This window comes from Pseudophryne corroboree, chromosome 2 (assembly GCF_028390025.1).
Source record: "Pseudophryne corroboree isolate aPseCor3 chromosome 2, aPseCor3.hap2, whole genome shotgun sequence".
Taxonomy (NCBI): domain Eukaryota; kingdom Metazoa; phylum Chordata; class Amphibia; order Anura; family Myobatrachidae; genus Pseudophryne; species Pseudophryne corroboree.
Window position 1 is genome coordinate 419,840,534 of NC_086445.1, and position 21,558 is coordinate 419,862,091.

The window sequence follows — 21,558 nt, forward strand, 5'->3', positions numbered from 1 at the left end:
CACAGGAGAGGTGCGCTGTGCCCTCCGGCTCCTTCCCAAAACTCACAGCAACAATCAGTGGCGGTGCTGCCCCCACAACCCTGCGCCTCCAAGCCACCGCAGTGGCTACGGGGGCAGGAGTTACACCACTGGCCGTGCCATTGATTACTGACCTGTTGGCTCCTTTCTGTAGGAAATGATCCGACCGGAATTGAGTATACCTATAAGAGGTCTATTTATAACCATCCACATCTGATGATGCAGATGACATGTAATAAACTAGACCAAACTCGCACTGCGATAGTCGAGTAGTTGCGGGCAAGCTCTGTCCCTGCGATACCTTTCTGCAGCATCATTGGGGTATTTTTCATAAAAAATACCCCAATGTCTTGCTGAGCATGTGCCGCCACCCATTGCTACTGCCGCCGGGTCCCCCCTGTTGCTACTACCCCCATGCTGCAAAAATCCTACCCCCCATGGATTTTATACTTACCAGTCCAGGAACCGGTGTCCACTGCTCCAGGAGGCTGCCGGGCGCTGGTTCCTTCCTCTGCGCTGTGACCCCCAGAGCTGTGCAGCGTCAATTTACTGTACCGGGGATACAGTGCAATATATGGAGGACCCTGCGCCTGGCATCACTCACCAGAGTATCAATCCCCGGCTGGGATGGTAAATATTTTTATTTATTTTTTTACTTTTTTTATTTGATTTTTTACACTGTGATCAGCTTGTGTGTCCATCGGACACACATAGCTGATCACTGGAGCCCGGTCCCCACACAACTTTTTCTGCCAGGGGTCAGAGAAAGCTGGGCAAAGGCTGCAGATCGTAGTGCTGCCTTGTGATTTTGTCAGCCTGAGCTGGGCGAGATTATCACAGGGCACACTGCTGTATTTTGTAACATTTTTTTTGTGTAAATTTGGCCACATCTCATTTTCCATTATCTGTATGGGGAATGCGATGTGGCTTACTATAACAAATGACAATTAAAGGGTTTAATACATTCAGGTGATACTAAAATAATGAGAAAAGGGTGTGAAAACACCCCTTTTCACATTATTTTAGTAAAAATAATGTTAATAAATAGGCCCCTTAGTCTATATATGGATAAGTTCCATAAAACTAATAAGGCAATACTTCTACAGCAGGGGCGGCCAACCAGTCAGTGACAAAGAGCCAAAAAAACCTTGTTAGGTACGTCAAAGAGCCGACATCGAGCCGAAGGCACGCAGGCAAAAATGGAATGTGGCCATGTGCCTGCTAGACCACCCCCCTGGTATAAAAATACATTGAAAAAGCCAGAACGACATTAAATTAAAAAAATAAAGTCAGATCCATTGTAAAAGCCACTTTCACATAAAATAATTGAAAAGGCCAGATTCACATAATAAACTTAAGTTCCCCCATGTGTCACTCCAGCCAGCTCCCCATGTGACACTCCTTCTAACACCCTCCTATGTCACTCCAGCCAGCTCCCTGTGTGAAACTCCTCCTAACACCCTCCTGTCACTCCAGCCAGCTCCCTATGTGACACTCCTTCTAACACCCTCCTATGTCACTCCAGCCAGCTCCCTGTGTGAAACTCCTCCTAACACCCTCCTGTCACTCCAGCCAGCTCCCCATGTGACACTCCTTCTAACACCCTCCTATGTCACTCCAGCCAGCTTTTCCATGTGTCACTACTTCCAGCACCCTCCTTCATCACTCCAGTCAGCTCCTCCATATGTCACTCCTGCCAGGACCCTTCTGTGTCACTCCAGCCAGCTCCGCCTTGTGTCACTCTAGCCCACCCTCATGTGTCACTAAAGTTCCCCCACCAAGTCATGCCATTGCTGCAGCCCCTAATGTGTTCTCTGTTTGCCAGTGGGTATCTCGCCTCTAGTATCTGGCTCCTTCAATTTTCAGTCCCTGTAGTGCTGCTGCATGTCTGGCTGGAGTGCAGCGGTTTCTGTATATGTTGTGGTCACATGATTTAGAGTGTTGGGAGCCACATTTAAATAAATAAAGAGCCTCATGTGGCTCAAGAGCCACAGGTTGGCCACCGCTGTTCTACAGTATATATACTTTTATGTAAAATAACTTGTAATAAGTTCACAATAATTGCAGGTAATGTTTACTTGTGTCTAATATGCTAAAAACACCTAAGAAATGTCCAATAGTAAGTGTCAGCAATAAATAATAGTACAAAAGACACACACATGTTAAAATGATCCAGCAATTTTTAAATTCAGGTCTGTTACATTAATAAAGTATATTCATTTAACAGGTTACTCAAGCATATCATGTCTAAGGAAGAATAAATAAAAGATGTGTGTGAGTTGTGGCATGTTTGTGATGGACTCTGTGGGTTCTGTAGAATGATACATTGGGAAGGGGGAGATAAGGGGGTCAGTCTCAGAGGATTTATGCAGTATTCATGGATGGGGCGATTTCTTTTGAAGGGTGCCAAGTTTCCAAGTGCTGAAATGATTAGCTGCTCAGGCTGCATTTTCTGATTTTTGTAAAGAGGGACATATGACCTTTTATGTACAGACAGGGCCGGTGCAAGGTTTCTCGACACCCTAGGCAAAACTTCTGCGCACTCTCCCCCTCAGGTGAAAATGTGGAGGTGGCGTCTTAGAAGTTCAACAGCCGATATTGCTAAATAGAGAATGCCACCTACAAAAAAAATGCTAAGCACGACTTTTGCAGGGACCCCAGGTAGGCTGTAGTGTAGGGAAGAGGGACAACACAGGCAAGAGATATAAATAGATACACAGCATATGGAGTGTACTATAGTTGCGAGGGAGGGTTCTTTGCTCGGTATGCGGTTAACATCCCGGCTGTCGGGATCCGGCGGTCAGGATACCGACGCCGGAATCCCGACACTCTGCGAAATGGCGGCAGTCGGAATACTGACACAAGCCCGGAATTCTCCCTTGTGTGGTGGTCCACGGTGGTCCGAGGGGGGAATATATTAGTGTGGCGACCAAAGGTCGCCACTGGGGACGATGTGTGGCGAGCGCAGCAAGCCTGCATGGGTACACGCTGCGCTCGCTGCCGGGATTCCGCCTGTCAGGATCCCAGTGTCACTCTCCTAACCGCAGGGATCGCCACTGCCGGGATCCCATACCAATCCCCTTTGCTCATTACAATGAGTAGATCACATTATGCCACATTACAGTGCCCTCTACCATTATAACATCCACTACACACTCCTCTCACGGACAATGTAATGTCACACAGCACAGGCTGGGAATGGATCAGACCCAATTGCTTAGCAGCCAAAACTAGGGAAATTGCTATGCAACTTTATAAACTTGAGTCCAGGCCCCCCTAAGCCCCTAGGCCCCATAACAATGGCACTCCTTGCACCCACAATAGTTACACCCATGATTATAGGATCAATGCAGTGACAGAACATACAATACTGACAACACTGCAGTTACCGCAATGCTGCACATTCACTATCCCAATGACTACCACACCACATAGACAGCATGCCAGTAAGTGCCACACCGCACAGAGAGCATCCTATCATCTGCCGTATTGCACAGACAGCACACGGTAACAGTGACCACCATACCATACAGACAACACCTTTGGGATTGCAATACAGTACACTGAGTACAGGGTGTGCTGGGTGCTTGTAGTACCTCTATTGCTGGATACTTGTGGCCCCTCTGCTAGCTGGGCATAATCATGTCAGTCAGTTACATGGATTAATACAAGACTCACAAAACTCCCATGATCCATAGCTGCAGTTGCCAAATGTGATGACATGCACCAGAACAAAAGGGGTGGGATAATTAATTGCTGACCAGGAGGGAATGGAGAGACTACAGCCAGGGAGGAGCCATCCAAGAGCAGGTGCTGCACAGGCAGGCGACATCACAGCACATGACAGTCATGTGACTGTCAGTGCTGATGTTGTAGCCACACTGAGACCAGCACTTAAGGCCCATACACACTTTCCGAGAAAATGAGCGACGTCGCTCATTTTCCCCCTTCCTGAGCGACATCGCTCATTTTCCCCCTTCCTGAGCGACATCGCTCATTTTCTCTGCAAGTGTGTATGCCACCAGCGACGACCGATGCGCGGCCCTGCAGGTCAGCAACGATCGTCGCTGTCGGCAGTGCATGCATGCTCTATCTGGACTGTTGGCAGTGCATGCACGGCCGGCGGCTGCGTGACGTCACTGAGCAATATGAACAGTCATATAGCTCAGTGTGTATGGGCGGTCGCCGACCGCTCAGCCCGGGAGGGGAAACACTAGACAACATCGCTCATAGAGCATTGTCGTCTAGTGTGTATGGACCTTTAGAGCCAGGCTGGCAGTTTAATCATATGTGCAGGCAGGCACTGCCCGAGTGTAACCCTTCCTAATCTGTACTAACTCGATTACAATACTAGAATGTGCCTCCACCCAAGCTACACCAAGAGTGTAGGGTAAAATGACTTGCTTGGGTAAGCCTGTCCCACTAGGTGGGTTCTACCCTGATATACTATTATACTGGGGTACTTCTACCTGTTCTTCTTCCTCTTTCCAGGTCTCCTCTGACCCACCTCCCCGAATACAAGTATTACGGTAAATATCAACTTTAACAGATAGTGGGGTCCATACAATAAACCTTCAATAACAATGGTACACACATGTGAATATAAATATACTTCTACTCCCTCTCCCTTTGGCTATACAACAAAAGGTTGCATGCATTACAAAAAAAACTCTTTCACCTTTCCCAAGGGGTCTTAGACCCAGATACCCTTAATCAGTGAGTGCACTCGTTGGGCCCCTTACAAATATATGTTCCTCTGGCTGAGTAGATAATCCTGATACTTTAGGGTGTTACAGTCCAGTATGGCGATACCTAGAGCTCTGACCTTATAGCAGGAGTTCAGTTCCCTTGGCTCAGACAGTACCACCTCATAAGGGGTGAACAAGCTGTAAGGTGTCTACTGTCAATCTCAGAGCGCTGGGGCACAGGGACGCTCCTTGGATAACAGCTTGTGACCGGTTGACGCCAGCTTACCCTCTGAATATCACTGTCAGCCCAATTTATCCTGTATACAGTCTAGAGCTCCCCGCAGCAGTCTGTAGTAACTGGGCTCTTGCTAATGGGAGCAGCTCTCTGGAATATATCTCCTGAATGGGCTCTATCTCTAGAAAGCCCTACGAAATTAATATTTAGTCTCGTGTGCTACGGTGCAGTTTAGTCTCTTGCTATTTTTAGTCTATATACCCCCCCAGTTCAGATACCTAATTACACCGTAACTCAGCAATACTCCTCCGTCTACTTGTTAATATGCCTCTCTCCTGGGTGCTTTAACTGAGCGTATATTTCCTCTAGACACCAACATCGCAGGCTGCGGCTAGCCGTCCCACGGACCTTTTACTATCTGTGCTCTTATGCCGTCTTTCCGCCTCCTTGGTGGAACATGCACCCCTATTTTCGACTACAGCAGATTCAGGGTTATGTCACTTTATAGAGGTATGCGTATTTGGCCCAGTGTCTACTCTCGATGCTACCGATAAGTGGGAGCTAGTACCATTATCAATGATGGTGCGGCTACCTGAGGCTGCTTTATATTCCCCTCACTGCTTCCAAAGCGATGCAGAGTGATTACTCAGCACTCCCCCAACTCCTCCTCTCACAGCTGACTTGCTACTCATCCTCGATCTGGGGCATGCAGGCTCTCAGCTGATATGTAGCAGACGTCCTATTGAATATGAAGCCGCCCTCACCTCTGCTGCTCATCTATAGAAGCTCACCCCCGCTGTGGCTCGACTTCACTTCTCACTTGCTGTGCAGTGCCGGTTGTGTCTATGTTCTCTTCGTGCTAAGGACCTGGACGTGACAAAACGAGAGGGCAGGAGAGAACTTCAGCCCTTACAGCTCCTAAATGTCTGCTTCGTTCTCCGTTTGGGGGTTTGTTTGTTTTTCTATGCAGTATTGGACCCTCGCGGGCTCGCTTCGCTCGCCACGCATCGGGCTCGGTGTCTCGCTTCGCTCGCGACACTTTACTATTCCAAATAGATTGTGACATGGACCCAGGGGATTATGGGAAAGGTCCTTAGCACGAAGAGAAACTAGACACTACCACTCGGGTCCGGCTCTTTCTCCCCCGGCTGTGGCTCCCAGGTCAACACAGCTAGCTGCCAAGCTTATCTACAGCTTCCGTTCCTCCACTTTCGCTGCCACTCGACACTTCAGGCCGGCCGCTCCCTCTACGGCCGCGGACACAGCTCACTCAGCGACCCCGGGACTCCAGACCTCTACCCCCGTCCTGCGTCACCTGCACCGTGCTCTCCTCACCGGTCATCTCTGCTCGCACTGCCTCTCTCTTCCTCTACCCGCGCGATCACACCTTCCTGGCGTGAGGGGCTTCTAGAAGGGTATCTCAAGTGCCCTCCATTTACCACGCTCAGGGCTCCCTTACAAAACATTATCATTAATTGCTAAATAAAACAATATGTACACATTGGCCCTCATTCCGAGTTGATCGGTCGCAAGGCGAATTTAGCAGAGTTACACACGCTAAGCCTACGCCTACTGGGAGTGTATCTTAGCATCCTAAAATTGCGACCGATGTATTCGCATTATTGCGATCAAAAACTACTTAGCAGTTTTAGAGTAGCTCCACACTTACTCTGCCTGTGCGATCAGTTCAGTGCTTGTCGTTCCTGGATTGACGTCAGAAACACACCCAACGTTCGCTCAGACACTCCCCCGTTTCTCCGGCCACTCCTGCGTTTTTTCCGGAAACGGTAGCGTTTTCATCCACACGCCCCTAAAACGCCGTGTTTCCGCCCAGTAACACCCATTTCCTGTCAATCACACTACGATCGCCGGAGCGAAGAAAAAGCCGTGAGTAAAAATCCTATCTTCATAGCAAAGTTACTTGGCGCAGTCGCAGTGCGACTATTGCGCATGCGCACTAAGCGAAATTTCACTGCGATGCGATGAAAAATAACGAGCGATCAACTCGGAATGAGGGCCATTATATTTTACAGTGTTACACTTTACACCAGGTTACTATATCATACCCCCGTAGCCATCTTTTCATTAGGGCGCTACACTAGCCTAATTTTTTTGGTAAGCGGATATAGATTTTGGCACCCCTCGGTGGAATAAATCCTTATTTTTACATACAGATGTAGCCATGGTCATCATGGCTACATCTACGCTTAACGAGCACTCTCGGCGTGTATAGGTGCACCCATTCATGTGAACGTAGCTGTCTGTAACTGTCATTTGCTTGATGTGTGAAAAAAAACACACACTAGCCTCCACGATAAAAAAAAAACATACACATATACCCCACATTAAAAAACCCACATACTGGACATAAGCCTCCACATGAAAATAATGAAACGCACTGGAGTATACTCAATACTGTACATACCAAACACAAACTGCATTTGTATAGTATATAAATCCAGACCTACAGTATTTTACAATGTCCCGTAGATAGACAATGATGCACATGTAAACCAAGTTCAACTAAATTATTTTTTTATTAATTCTACTTCGAATAATTCAGTAAGAACCTTTGGTAAATGTTAGTCAATTTGTTTGGAACAAAAAGCAAAAATGCCTGCCCATGTTATTCCTCATTAACAAATGAATCCAGCTTCAGTCTGTATTCACAGCTGCCACTTGATCCACATATTTGCTAACAAGAAAATTACACACCAAACTTTCTACATACTTTGACAAAACCGTGTGTGGGCACGGTACTGGTAGGCGCAGACGGGCGGGCAGCCACGATGGGGTGATGGATGCACAAGCAATGAAGGGAGGAAGACGAGATCAGTCAGTGGGGACCAGGAGCTGGGAGGCACCGACGGGCAGGCAGCTACAGGTGAAGCTAACAGCGCCGGTGGTCGTTGTCAGTGCAGCAAGTGGAAGATGGCACCCTTGCAGATTTGTGCTGCATGTGACTGAGGGGGAGATTTACTAAGCAGTGATAAGAGTGGAGAAGTGAGCCAGTGGAGAAGTTGCCCCATCAACCAATCAGCAGCTCTGTATAATTTTATAGCATGCAAATTATAGATGTTACTTCTGTGCTGATTGGTTGCCATGGGCAACTACTCCACTGGCTCACTTCTCAACTATTATCACTGCTTAGTAAATGTCCCCCTGAGTACCTGGCATAACTGGGCGGCCAACCTTGACTGAATAACAAGGTGCACACAACTCATGTCCCATCCCTATTAGTGACCATGTTACTAAGGGGGTGATTCATACCTGATCGCTGCTGTGCGTTTTCGCACAGCGGGCGATCAGGGCATAACTGCGCATCCACCGCAATGCGCTCGACCAGGGCATCACTGGTCAGCGACAGGATGGTGCGAAAAAAACGAACGCAAGGTGATTGACAGGAGGAAGGCGTTTGTGGGTGGTAACTGACCGTTTATTGGGAGTGTCCGCAAAAACGCAGGTGTGTACAAGTGTTTTCAGGGTGGGTGTGTGACGTCAGCTCCGGACCCGATCAGCCTGTTCTCATCGCACTGTAGAAGTAAGTCCTGGGCTGCGCACACAGTGGATTTTTACAGATCGGCGTACACATGGGATCTCACACTTGCACAGCGAAAATACACTCCCCCTGAAGGCGGCGACTATCTGAACGTAGGACAGCAAAGATAGCAGCCCAGTGATCAGGTCTGAATCACCCCCTAAGATCTCTGATTCTGCATAACTCTCCCATCAGAGCCTTAAGGCCCATACACACTGGGCGATTCTGAGCTGAGAGCAGGTCACTTTTGGTGTGTTGAGCAGCTTTCAGCTCAAAGCCGCCCAGTGTGTATGGACAAGCGATGAGTGGTGAACGCTGACGCGCGCTCCCGCTTCATCGCTGGTGACCGCCATTCATCTACTGGTATTACCAGCAGATGAACGGCGGGGTGAGCGGCTTTCCATAGCGTCCTGCTATGGAAAGCCGCTCACCCCCGCTGACATCGCTGTGCAGAGGGGAAAAGAGCTCAGTGTGTATGCACCTTTAGTCATGCCATGTACACAAAGGGAGGGAGGGGGGGGGGGATATTGTGCTAATGTTACCCACTCCTCTGCTTTCCTCTGCCCAGCTACACAGAGACGTGTGTCACTGTGTCATTCATATAAAACCTGACTGCACACGACTATAACGCAGCAGTGTACAGTGGTAGCAGCGCAGATCAAGTACCATCTCACTGCGGTGTGGGGGGTGCTGTGACTGACAGATGAGAGGTTAAGCTGCGCGGCCCTTCTTCTTGTTGTCCCGAGGCGCCAGTAATGCCTCTCATGCTCAGCGTGAGAGGTAGGTGCCGCGGTGCAGTGCGCCCAGGCCCCTCACCTCATCCTCCATAGTCTGTTTTTCCCCTGGGTCCTAGAGCAGACACATGGCAGCTGGTGGCACCGCTGCTCCTCATTCTCCACTATGACCCTGTGCAGGGACGTCGGCGTACTGTGGTTGAGCCTGCCGGAGTCCCTGTGCCTGGAGCTCCTCATGCGCAAATGCGGCTGCTTCGTGTGAGAGCTGCGAGGAAGAAGACCGGATACATCAGCGGTGACTGAGAGCCAGTAAGCACTGACGGGCAGGCAGCTGCGGCTTAAATTGTCAGTGCAGCCTGCCCTTGAAGCTTGACACCATACGTGGCTGCGTACCCAGCGTAATTGGCCAGCCGGCCCTATGTGCATAGGCAAACGCAGGATTTATGCAGGGGTGTTTCCAAAGATTGGCTGGAGCCCCAAACATGGGGGGAGGCAGAGACTGAGGTGACCCTCTATATGTGGGGTGTGTTAGTGTATGTACTGTATGAATTATATATATATATATATATATATATATATATAAAATACCCCCCATGAGTACACTGGCATCAATAATTACAAGTCAAACATAATATAAATCTAGGCTGTACATACACCCCGTTCTTAACTTACCACTGACTGAGATCAGCAGCAGGAGCAGCACAGCGTATACAGTAGGTCACTGACTGCAACTGGAACAGGAGCCGGCCGGGTGCCTAACTCAATCAGGCCCCGCCCCCTTGTAGTGTGGTCTGGTCTGTTAAAAGGGGCGGAGCCAAATGCAGATAGGGGGCGGAGCTTAAATGGCGGGTGTGAGCGGGCGAGGCAAGAAAATAAATATGCTAGCCTGTGGGGAAGGGGTGAGGGGTTGATAAGTCTGGCGGCCTGCGGCTGCTGCCAGCATTATCTAAATGGAAGGATGTCTCTCAGACAAGAGACATCCTTCTGTGTTTTTTGTTAAGAGGATCAGTGCCGCCCTCCAGTGGCTGGCGCTCTAGGCAGCTGCCTAAAGCTGCCTAATGGTAGCGCCGGCCCTGTGTACAGATGTACAGATGTACAGATGCACATACACAGTTTCCAAACCAGGGTCGATCCCAGCACTAAGGTGATAGCATAAGCTATCACTGTATTGTTTCATCCTCACCAGGATGGGATCTCATCGGAAACACTATCACAGCAAGTGAATCTTGATCAATTGCATCCAAAATAATGTCTTATTTCCGTAATATAGTTATTGGGGTAAAATTATGTGGGATGATAAATTTGCCACTTATTGAGGGGCACCACCAAAAGAAAAAAAAAAGGGGGAGTGACCTGATTTTAGGTGCCCCAATAATTTGGGCTTTCTAGGTGACTGCCTTAGTTCACCAATTGGTAGCATCCGCCAAGAGTGTCAGAAGTGGCATCAGGCTTAAACAGAATAAATCTTTAGAATCAGAATCAGCTTTATTGGCCAGGTGTACTCACGTACACTAGTATTTTTTTGTGGTACAATCAGGGCCGGTGCTAGGGAGTTCGGCGCCCCCCTGCAAACTATAAATTTGCGCCCTCCCATAATCCTTTGGCGCGCACCGGGAAAAGGGGTGTGGTCTCAAAAGTAAGGGGCATGGCAACACAATAGTACCCCCATTTAAAATTATGCCAAAATGTAGCACAATCTTATTTATCTTATACGTAATGCCCCACCCGTAGTAGTAGCGTCCTTATGCATAATGCCCCCCCAGTAGTATTAGCGTCCTTATACATAATGCCTCCCCAGTAGTAGTAGCGTCCTTATACGTAATGCCTCCCCCAGTAGTAGTAGCGTCCTTATACGTAATGCCTCCCCCAGTAGTAGTAGCGTCCTTATACGTAGTGCACTCCAAGTAGTAGTAGCGTCCTTATACATAATGCCCCTTCCAGTAGTAGTAGCGTCCTTACACGTAATGGCCCCCCCAGTAGTAGTAGCATCCTTATACGTAATGCCCCCCCAGTAGTAGTAGCGTCCTTATACGTAGTGCACTCCAAGTAGTAGTAGCGTCCTTATACGTAGTGCACCCCCAGTAGTAGTAGCGTCCTTATATGTAATGCCCCCCCCAGTAGTAGTAGTAGCGTCCTTACACGTAATGGCCCCCCCAGTAGTAGTAGCATCCTTATACGTAATGCCCCCCCAGTAGTAGTAGCGTCCTTATACGTAGTGCACTCTAAGTAGTACTAGCGTCCTTATACGTAGTGCACCCCCAGTAGTAGTAGCGTCCTTATATGTAATGCCCCCCCCAGTAGTAGTAGTAGTGTCCTTACACGTAATGGCCCCGCCAGTAGTAGTAACATCATATACATAATGCCCCCCAGTAGTAGTAGCGTCCTTACATGTAACGCCCACCAGTAGTAGTAGCGTTATACGTAATGCCCCCCCTGTAGTAGCGTCCTTATATGTAATGCCCCCCCAGTAGTAGTAGCGTCCTTATACGTAGTGCACTCTAAGTAGTACTAGCGTCCTTATACGTAGTGCACCCCCAGTAGTAGTAGCGTCCTTATATGTAATGCCCCCCCCCCAGTAGTAGTAGTAGTGTCCGTACACGTAATGGCCCCCCCAGTAGTAGTAACATCATATACATAATGCCCCCCAGTAGTAGTAGCGTCCTTACATGTATTGCCCGCCAGTAGTAGTAGCGTTATACGTAATGCCCCCCCTGTAGTAGCGTCCTTATACGTAATGCCCCCCCAGTAGTAGTAGCGTCCTTACACGTAATGGCCCCCCCAGTAGTAGTAGCGTCCTTACATGTGATGCTCCCCCAGTAGTAGTAGAGTCGTTATACGTAATGCCCCCCCAGTAGTAGTAGCGTCATTATATGTAATGCCCCCCCCCTGTAGTTGCGTCCTTACACGTAATGCACCCCCCCAGTAGTAGCGTCCATAAAACGTGTGCGCACACACACAATTCACACACATAGACACACACATACACACCCACCATATATATACACACACACACACACACACACACACACACACACACACACACACACACACACACACACACATTTCTCTGTCACCCTCCACTTACCTAAGCCACTGTCTCCCTCAGTACAGCACTGCAGCAGCCTGGTCCGTGTAGCTCCGCCCCTTCTGTACCGTTTAGCTCCGCCCATTCCGGTCCGTGTAGCTCCGCCCCTCCTTTGATATGTACCGAGCCACTGACACAGGTGAGGGAAGGGGGGGAGTGGGCTTTTCATGCTGCCAGCGTCGCACAGCAGCTGGCAGCAGCAGGGGTGTCAGGACGGCGCAGCAGGGAAGGAATGCAGAGCAGGGGGAGCGCCTCTCCCTCCCAGCGCCTCCCTGCACTGCATCCCTTCGCTGAGCGGGTAGCAACGGGCCTGGGTACAATGCATCGCCAAGCAGCAACATGAAGGGGGAATACATAGCATAAGAAAGGGGGAAAACGTAGCATACATTACAAACATTACACGTATGAATTCATACTGCACATTGCAACTGTACAATAGACTCAACATATTAGACATATTATATATGTTAGACTTTTTATATATTGTTCAGCTGGTGGACAGCTAGTGGGAGGAAGCTTTTAATGGATCTGGTCGATTTCGCGGGAATGGACCTGTATCGTCTGCCTGATGGAAGCGGATCAAATAGTTTGTGACCTGGCTGCTGCATATCTGCCGCGATTTTCTCTGCTCGCTTCCTGACCCTTGACTGGTATAATTCCTGGACGGGAGGGAGGTCAGCCCCAAAGATCTTTTCAGCTGTCCTCACCACATAGCAGCAGAAGCAGCAGCTAAATAAAATCTCATTATAGGTTGAATGTAAATTGTGTGGTGGAAAAGGAAGTGCTATAAGCTGAATTGCAATGTCAGTAAGGACAGGATTAATGGCACAAACAAGCCAATGAATACTTAAACTTAATTAAAGTGAGTCATTGCAAGCTCAATGACCATTAAAAGAAGCAAGCAAGTCATGGCTACATGCTAAATTTATACATATTCTAAAAATAGAAACACCAAACAATTGCAGTCCTTTAAACCTTTCACATACCAATGTTTATAACACAATGCACAATATGCAGTAAGCTATTATAGTTTGCAGATACTTTTCAGCTTTTTAAAAAAAAATATTTCCTCTGTTCGATTTCCACACAATTTTACTACATATAATTGTCAGATGCTTTAGATATTTACATTATTATTAATTTCTCTGGCAGTTGATAAAAATGACTCTACAGCTGACTTCAGGGTATTTATAAAATGTGTTAGAACATCTATTTTTATTGTTTATATCTTTGTTTCACTGTTTTACCTTAACATAATTGTATTGCATTTTAATGGAATGAGTTCTCTGTCTAACCACCAGCACAGAATGATCATTATTTCATCTGTGATCTCAGAGAGGCCACAGTTCCCCTGCACCACGCCCTCTTATAACTGATACAATATGACTCATACACTTGCCAATAGTGTTATGTTAATACTTAACTCCTGTCCCCTTACTACACAAGTAGTTGTTTATTGCGGTATCTACTTGACAGTAAAAGTGCATTATATAAACAGAAGAGCTGCTTCATTTCAAAAACCATACAGAAATGTAATTTGCCGGAAAATTGGTGTAATTTGTAGGATTGATGGCATTTATCACAGCTTGGACACAGGAGAATCAGTAATATGGGCCCTCATTCCGAGTTGATCGCTCGCTAGCTGCTTTTAGCAGCAGTGCACATGCTAGGCCGCCGTCCTCAGGGAGTGCATCTTAGCTTAGCAGAAGTGCGAACGAAAGATTAGCAGTTCTGCTATTAAATATTTTCATGCAGTTTCAGAGTAGCTCGAAACTTACTCCTACCTTGCGATCACTGCAGACAGTTCAGTTCCTGTATTGACGTCACAAACATGCCCTGCGTTCGGCCAGCCACTCCCCCGTTTCTCCAGGCACGCCTGCGTTTCTACCTGACACGCCTGCATTTTTTAGCACACTCCCGGAAAACGCTCAGTTACTACCCAGAAACGCCCTTTCCTGTCAATCACTCACCGATCACTCGAGCGATAGAAAACAGTCGTTCAGCCTTGTGTAAAACTGCAAAGTTTTGTGTGAAAGTACTTAGCGTGTGCGCACTGCGGCCCATACGCATACGCATTTTTGCCATTTTTTTACCTGAACGCTGCGCTGCGAAAATCTGCAGCGAGCGATCAACTCGGAATGAGGGCTATGGTCTATTTATTAAGCTCAGAAAAAGTAACTGATAGTAACAAGGAAGTCGGCTTATAGGCACACATCACTCACAGGAGACAGCAGAGTTCTGTGTGATCACATGGTCAATACCCAGTTACCACCCAGAACCATCTGTTTCAGGGAAAGTGTGGTCCATCAACAGACAGATCAATCCGTTCCCACCTGCAGTCTATCTCCATCTGTATGAAGATACCTCATCCGGCACGAGTGCAGCAGCCTGATATCTTGCTATGGTGCATGTGCAGGGTGCTGAAATCTGAGAGGGCTGTGCTCAGTACAACTTGCATGTGACTCAGAATCAGCCGCATTGTGAGAAGCATGGCTATACAATTTAGATGAAGGCATGGTGCACTGCACAGAAAGAGAGACGTCAGGTATCCAAGCAGGCCGCAAGAATTATGAAAAAGAGATTCCACATTATGACATATACCCTTCATGGGCAATGGTTGGGCTGTATGTCCCACTGTTTGATACCCTTTTATTGCCATGCATAGCAAAAGAAGTAGTGTTTTGGGGATGTCCTATTACTTGCAAAGGTACACTGGCCATGCCCCATTCTGCTGTGCGCCAATTCCGATGTATGGGCTGTTGGGAGATATGGGGTTAAAGGGACTCTGCAAAAGAACATGCGGGTTATAAATATGTAAAGTTAAGTATTGTTTTGCAGTGTGTCCCTAGCAATATGCCATTCTTTAATGAACAGATCGCTGTATTTGTTTTACTTTATAACAAAATTTGGAAGCAGACAGATCAAGTAAGTACAATGAAAACTTCCATTTTAAAAAAGACTCATTAGGCCTCCCACCTGTCAGACTGGCCACTTTCTGTCTGTCCAGATGGGTATGGGTCGTGGGATCGACTCAACTTAGGTCAACAGTCATTAGGATGACCATGGAAGGTCGACATGCATTAGGTCGACAGGGATAGTAGGTCGACATGGTCATTAGGTCGACATGCACTAGGTCAACAGGTCCAAAGGTCGACATGGGTTTTTGGACTTTTGTTGGCGTCGTTTTCTTCGTAAAGTGACGGGGAACCCCAATTAGTGCATTGTGTCCCCTTGCTTTGGGCAAAGTGGTTACCATTCCCAATTGTAGTCCACATGGATTGTCAAGTATGAAAAAAGTCCAAAAAATTTATAAAATTGTGAAAACCTCACGCTGACCTTTCGATCTGTCGACCTAGTACATAGTAACATAGTATCTGAGGTTGAAAAAAGACAATTGTCCATCGAGTTCAACCTATTTGTGGTCTCCTATGCATGATGATTTGACTAAAATTTCTGACTGATGCTGCTGTCAGCCGTTGCATTTTATCCCTATTTATAGTAACTATAATGCATGACTATGCACCATACCCCTGGATATCCTTATCCATTAGGAATTTATCTAACCCATTCTTAAAGGTGTTGACAGATTCCGCCATTACAACTCCCTCGGGCAGGGAATTACAAACACGTATTGTCCTTACCGTGAAAAAGCCTTTACGCCGTATTGTGCGGAATCTCCTCTCCTCTAACCTGAGAGTGTCCACGAGTCCTCTGTGTTGATCTAACCAAAAACAGGTCCCGCGCAAGCTCTGTGTATTGTCCCCTTATATATTTGTAGATGTTGATCATATCCCCTCTTAGTCTCCGCTTTTCCAATGTAAACATGCCTAGTCTTTCAAGCCTTTCCTTGTATTCCATCGTCTCCATGCCCTTAATTAGTTTGGTCGCCCTCCTCTGAACCTTTTCTAGCTCCAGGATATCCTTTTTGTAGCACGGTGCCCAGAATTGTACACAGTATTCAAGGTGTGGCCTCACTAGTGATTTATATAACGGGAGTATAATACTCTCGTCCCTAGCATCAATACCCCGTTTTATGCATGCTAATATCTTATTAGCCTTCTTTGCTGCAGTCCTACTTTGGGTACTACTGCTTAGCTTGCTATCTATGAGGACACCTAAGTCCTTTTCCAGTACAGAATCCCCTAATTTTACCCCATTTAGTAGGTAGGTGTAATTTTTGTTCTTGTTACCACAGTGCATTACCTTACACTTGTCTGTGTTGAAGCGCATTCTCCATTTGGCTGCCCATGCTTCTAATTTAACTAAGTCGTTCTGAAGAGACTCGGCATCCTCCTCTGTATTTATAGCCTTACACAATTTGGTATCATCTGCAAAAATTGACACCATGCTCTCTAGACCTTCTGTTAGGTCGTTAATGAAAATATTGAACAATAGCGGTCCTAATACTGAGCCTTGCGGCACACCACTTAGCACTTCAGTCCAAGTTGAAAAAGATCCATTAACCACAACGCGCTGCTCCCTATTATCTAACCAGTTTTTGACCCAAGTGCATATTGTGCTTCCTAGCCCTGATTCTTGTAGCTTGTAGATAAGTCTCATGTGTGGTACAGTATCGAACGCTTTGGCAAAGTCTAAAAAGATTACATCCACATCTTTACCCTGATCTAGGTTTGCGCTTACTGTTTCATAAAAGCCAAGTAAGTTGGTTTGACAGGATCTGTCCTTCATAAACCCATGTTGATTCCTTTTAATGACCTTATTGGTTTCAAGGAACTTCTGAATACTATCTCTTAGAATACCTTCCAATACTTTCCCCACTATAGATGTAAGACTAACTGGTCTATAATTACCTGGTTCAGCTTTACTTCCCTTTTTGAATATAGGCACTACTTCCACTATACGCCACTCTTTGGGAACCATACCTGATATAACTGAATCCTTAAAGATCAAAGATAGCGGTTTTGCCAGGTCAGAGTGAAGCTCCATTAGAACCCTTGGATGAATGCCATCGGGCCCTGGTGATTTATTAATCTTTAAATGTTTTAATCGGTCACAGACTACTTCCTCGCTTAAATAAGTACCTATCAGTGTGATATTCTCATTTTTGAGATTGTGTGTCAGTCCCTGAATTGGGTCCTCTCTAGTGAATACTGTTGAAAAAAACTCATTTAGTGTGTCCGATATGTCATTATCATTTTTGCTTAAGACTCCCAACTTGTCTTTTAAAGGGCCTATACTCTCCTTCTTTAATCTCTTGCTATTAATGTATTTAAAGAATTTTTTGGGATTCGCTTTGCTTTCCTTTGCTACTAGTTTTTCAGTTTCTACTTTAGCCGCTCTTATTTCCTTTTTGCAAATTTTGTTACATTCCTTATAGTGCTGAAATGACTCTGCTTCCCCGTCAGATTTGTATTTTTTAAATGCTCGCCTTTTCTTGCCCATAAGTTCCTTAATCTTTTTGTTAAGCCACATCGGTTTATGATTTTTATTCCTTTTTTTTTTGCTACTCATAGGAATACATTTGAGTGTATTTTTAGCTAGCAGGAATTTTAGTACCTCCCATTTCTCCGTAGTATTTTTTCCTAAAAACAAACCTTCCCATTCAATATCCCTGAAAAATACTCTCATCTTTTCAAAATTTGCTTTGCTAAAGTTTAAAGTCCTAGTTGAGCCAGTATAGGGCTGTTTATAGAAACTGATATTGAATGTGACCATATTGTGGTCGCTGTTTCCTATGGGTTCCCCTACTATAATACCTGATACCAAATCCCCATTGTTTGTTAATACCAGGTCTAAGATTGCATTGTACCTAGTTGGTTCCTCAATTAGTTGGACTAAGTAGTTATCATTAAGTGTGTTTAAAAACATATTGCCCCTAGCAGTATCACATAAGTTGTTTTTCCAGTTTATCTCTGGATAGTTAAAATCTCCCATCACTACTATGTCTCCTACTCCTGCTGCTCTTTCAATTTGCTTTAGTAACAATTCATCATCAGATGCGTTGATACCAGGCGGCCTATAGCATACACCCAATACTAACTTTTTTATTACTTTTTCCCTGCATGCAATTTCTACCCATAATGTCTCGACAGTGTCTACAGTTCCCTCCTAAATTTCTTCCCATATATTAGGTTTTAAAAACGGCTTTACGTAAAGACACACCCCTCCACCCTTTTTATTTAGTCTGTCTCTCCTAAACAGTGTATAGCCCTCTAGATTGACTGTCCAATCATGAGATTCATCCCACCAAGTTTCAGTAATGCCTATAATATCATACTGTTTGCTTGCTGCAAGTATTTCTAGTTCACCCTTTTTACCAGTAATGCTTCTGGCGTTTACATACATACAACTAAGATAAGTATTTTCCCTTGCGTTAGGGACATCTTTCACCTTATGTAGCAAGGATGACCTGTAATCGTCATTGGTTAGTGCTTTGGTAAAATCCCTTTTAGTACCCATGTTAGTAACCTTACCGCCTGCTCTTACCCTCCCCCCAACTTCTCCCCCATTTCGTTTACTACCGCCATCCCCACTATTCTCACTGCATGACCCGTAGTTTCTAGCTAAACCCTCCCCCCAGGCTCCTAGTTTAAAATCTCCTCCAACCTTCTAACCATCCTTCCCCCCAGCACCGCTGCCCCCTCCTCAGTCAGGTGCACTCCGTCACGACAAAAGAGATGGCGCCTGACTGAGAAGTCCGCCCAGTGTTCCAGGAACACAAACCCCTCTTTCCTGCACCAATCCCTAAGCCACACATTTACCTCCCTAATCTCCCTCTGCCTCCCTGGACTAGCGCGTGGCACGGGTAATAATTCCGAGAATATTACCTTAGATGTCCTTGCCTTCAGTTTCTTTCCTAAGTCCCTATAGTCTTTCTTAAGGACATCCCACCTTCCGCTAACTTTGTCATTGGTGCCAACGTGCACCAAGACCGCCGGGTCTTTGCCAGCCCCTCCCAACAATCTATCTACCCGGTCCGCGATGTGCCGTACCCGAGCACCCGGGAGACAACAGACTGTACGGCGATCACGGTCCCGGTAGCAGATTGCCCTATCTGCCATCCTGATGATAGAATCTCCTACCACCACCATCTGACTAGGTACCTCTCTATCTTTTATCCCAACCGCGCCAGAGGGACCACATCTCTGGATGCTAGAGGGAGCAGTCTCCTCCGGCACCGTCATTTCTTCACTATCATCCTCCGATTCCTCGTCCAATCGGGCAAATTTGTTCGGGTTTGATAGTTCGGAGATGTCGGGCCTCCCCCTCTTTTTCTTCCTTCTTACTGTGACCCAACTAGCTACCTGATCATCATCCTCTTCTACCAGTGACCCCTCCCGCAACTCCTCCACCGTTCTGTCTAAACTACGCTTGAGATTGTGAATCCCCTTCAGTCGCGTAACGGTTTGCTCTAGATCAGTTACCTGGGCTTCCAGGGCAACCGTTCGCACACACCTCGTGCAGATGTAATCACACTGGGCCGGTAGCTCCAGGTGTGCATACATCTTGCACGACATGCACTGAGTGAGGTCCTCAATCACAGCCCCTCCCATATTGTTTGTAAGGTCTAACTCCCTGTTACTCTCACAGAAAAAGCAGCAAAAATAAAAAGTAGAAGACAAGCAATATCACTTATACAATAAATTAAGCTGGCTTATACTTATCTATCTTTATGTGGTTCTTGGTCCTTCACTTTTATGCAGCCGTAGTACTCTCTCCTGCGGCACCTATACTCCACTTAGCAGTTGCAGTTGTTCCAGCTCACTGCACCTCCTTTTCACTCGGCTTCCAGCTCCTGATCTGGAAAGGTCTACATTGAAAATCTGAATATACTGTATTATTTCAAATAGCAGACGATATCGGGAATCAAAGTCAGCAAATGCATCATCCTGGTTTCTCTCCAACAAAAGGAAGTCTTTGCATCCACCAGTCAGTCCAAGCTCATTGTATGTTCTTACTAAGCATAGGTCAGACTCAGCGTGAGCACTATTGTCAAGAGAGCGGGCGGGCGGCAATAATGGGCATGGATGGCGGCAGCCGCGGCAATAAACTCCTGGCTGGCTTCCACTGCATCCAGACCTGAGACCCTCCGGCAGCAGTAGGACACTCGGAGGACACTGCACAAACAAACACCCAGCGTCGCCAGCCTCTCCTCTCTCGGTCTTCCCACGTGCAGGCCAGGGGGTGTACACAGCTGACCTCACATGTCGACCTAATGACCATGTCGACCTATTGACCATACATGTCGACCTTCAGTGGTCGACCTAATGATTGTCGATCTAAACTGTGTCGACCCAATGACCGTATCCCGCCCAGACAGCATCCGTTGTGGCTGTAAGAACAGGACTGTTGGGAAACATGTAGTTAGCACATACTGTAGATGCTTTATATTTTATTTTTAATTGTACATTTCATGAAGACACATACTTAGAATAAGCCAGACCAGTTTTTGCAAACAGCGGAGCTGATACCTAGTAGAAGTCTGTTGCTGACCATATATATGTTTTTGCACTGCTCATGCTCCGAATCAGCGAGTAGGCAAAAATCAGGTGACGGAGAGTCGCACACATTCAGCCACATCTCCACTTGCTCAGTGTGTGTAACTGAGCATTCTCACATAGGCAAATGACAGTGACAGTGTGTCGATGGAATGGCAGGCTAAACAGAATTGTGCATATGCATAAATATACTTGTTTTTCGACCCATTCATTGCACCAAGGAAAGTACTGATGATGTTGATGGCTCATGAAACCAAGCATATGGACATCGGCAGCATGGTCTCGAAGATGTGCACAACTTTTCATAAGGGTGAAGATGTGCATTTAGTTCCACCCACACTGTACGGAAGCACCTGTGGCCTTCAGCTCTATACTGGCTCCTGCATGTGTTGCACAGAACTGCAAACATCTGACAAGTCTATCTCCATACTGAGTCTATGTAATAGTAACCCAGAGAGGTAAGGATAGAGATGATGTGGTGCAAACATCTGACAATTCTATCTCCTTACTGAGTCTATGTAATAGTAACCCACAGAGGTAAGGATAGAGATGGTGTGGTGCAAACATCTGACAATTCTATCTCTTTACTGAGTCTATGTAATAGTAACCCATAGAAGTAAGGATAGAGATGGTGTGGTGCGGGTGTAAGCTGAAGTTACCTCTGTGGTGGAGCAACCTTCTGACTTCTTCCTATGGCATCAACTCCTAACTCAGGCCATGTCTCAGTAGAGACGTAAGACTTCCCTAATCAGACACAGACAGTGGTGCACAATGCAAAAGCAATCTAAAGCAATAAGTAGA